Source organism: Amborella trichopoda, chromosome 8 (genome assembly GCF_054954075.1).
Source record: "Amborella trichopoda isolate Santa Cruz 75 chromosome 8, AtrichopodaSantaCruz75HAP2 v2.0, whole genome shotgun sequence".
NCBI lineage: Eukaryota > Viridiplantae > Streptophyta > Magnoliopsida > Amborellales > Amborellaceae > Amborella > Amborella trichopoda.
Genome location: NC_142343.1, coordinates 41,962,905 through 41,964,900, shown reverse-complemented (window position 1 = coordinate 41,964,900; position 1,996 = coordinate 41,962,905). Strand labels below are relative to the sequence as shown.

Sequence of the window (1,996 nt, the reverse complement as noted above, 5' to 3'; positions counted from 1 at the left end):
CAGGTCTAGGAAGCATAAGAATTATGCCATTTCCAATAAAGAAATCATTTTTTTATTGACAACCTTAAATGGTATTATATACCCTACCAGAATTGGCTCATCTTATTAGGGCATGCTAGAGATACATAATTTATAATGACAATTTAAAATACATAACTGGTTGGTTAATCTGTTAAAGCTTAAAGCAGAAACAACACCAATCTGCTCATAACCAAGAGAGATTTCACTATTGAAGAATATCCACATTATAGTTGTGGTCTCCTTTGTATATGACCCAAGAAGATATATACAAAGAACATATTGATAGCAATAATGCAATAATAGATTAACCATTACAATTATAGTCAAGCAAAGAAGAAAAAGCACATATCAAATGAAAGGAGTAAATGAAATGACAAGGGAAAAAATGAAAGAGGGGATTTACATTTCCAAGAAATAAAGATATACGTAGAATCATCAGAAACAAACAGACAAGTTTCCTAGTGGATGGTTTACCTACGATGGAAGCAAATGTGCATCCTCAATATAAGTCCATCCAAAACTAAAATGAGCTCAATATGCATGCAAATTCCAGCACCCATCATGTCGCCAGTGTGATGCGTCATTTAGAACTCCTGTACATGACATGCATGGGATATGCTAGTGGTCGTAAAAGCGAGAACGCCGCCTTCCAGTGCTGGATAACAAGGCAAAATCAGCATGCACTAAAATTGAGATTTTGCATAAATAAATATGAGAGAGTGCAAAATATATATGAGAGAGAGAGGTCCCGGGGGGGGGGGGGGGGTGTTGGGTGGAAAAGGTGGGGGACTTCAAAATTAAAACATTTTTTTGGCTCAAGTACCTTGTGAATCAAACTATAAGCTGCAGTCACCAATAAAACTAGTGTATGAATATAATGAGGAATGACTTTGATAGCATGAGAAAAGAAGAAGAGAATAGGAAAAAATAAAATACGGTAACGATGTCTCTGCCATCAAAGCATTATAATTATCATTTATTTTCCACATTCTAGTGGAGAAAGGAAATAAATATTACTGACAGAAGAATATACATTGGATTGACTTTTAAGTTATAAGGAAATTAAGAGAGCTGATATAGAAGAAAAATGGTGATCCAAAGAGAGGTTGCACTGGAGGAGTTGTCAGAGGTAAAGATCTCTACGAGGGAGACAGGATGGATTTCTCAAAGCATTAGAAGCTTCAAAAGCGTAAAGCTGAGAGTTCAAAGGAGAAAACAGTGGGAGATATGTTAGAATGGGAGCCGAATCTTTAAATACAATGGAGTGATCAAGCAGTTGGATCTCAAAAAGTTAAAAACTATAAGCCTCTTCCTAATGGTTTGGTATGTTTCACTGGTTATAATAACATGAAATATCTCAAAAGCCTTTGCGTCTACACTTTTTAGCATCCAAACAAGGTTCTCAAATTCACCTTAAAAAAGGAAGGAAAACAAAACATTCTGATGTATAACCAATGCAAACATGTTAAAATCGACGTTCCGAAGGCGTAAATGACAGCTTTTTCAGTTGAAGATTGAAAGGGCCAACTAGTACGATTCTTTGTCCATACGGTTTCTAAACTCAGGGTATTTGCCCGAGTCCAGGGATTTCTCGACGGCATGTTGATAGTATAGGCTCGGTTCGCTATAGCTTCATTGCTTGCTTGCACAGTTGGCAAGGAGAGCTTGTCTTGCCAGCATCGAGCGCAGCTCTACAATGCCGGAGTTCTTCTTTAACAGTACCAAAACGCCAGACCAAGCACACTAAACACCAGAATGATCGAGAAAACCACCAGATTGATGCTATAAAAAACCGGACCAATGATCTCAGTAAATAATCGTTGGAGAACAATACGTAAAAGCCAGACTGCTCATAATTAAAGCCGAACTGACCTTTGCCAGAATGAACATCGCCGAACGGGAGAGAGTGAGTGAGTGGGGCCTTCGTAAAAAGAGAGATTGAGAGAGAAGTAGAGTTTTAGCTTAAGTAGAGAGA

General features: G+C 37.7%; 1 long non-coding RNA gene across 1 annotated transcript; it reads right to left on the bottom strand.

Moving 5' to 3' along the window:
• Window positions 1–202: 202 nt before the first annotated feature.
• Window positions 203–1,703, bottom strand: LOC110006369 (uncharacterized). Its single transcript, XR_002279303.2, has 2 exons — window positions 1,434–1,703; window positions 203–676 (listed from the first exon to the last, which is right to left on the bottom strand). It is a non-coding gene; the product is annotated as an uncharacterized LOC110006369 (long non-coding RNA).
• Window positions 1,704–1,996: the final 293 nt, after the last annotated feature.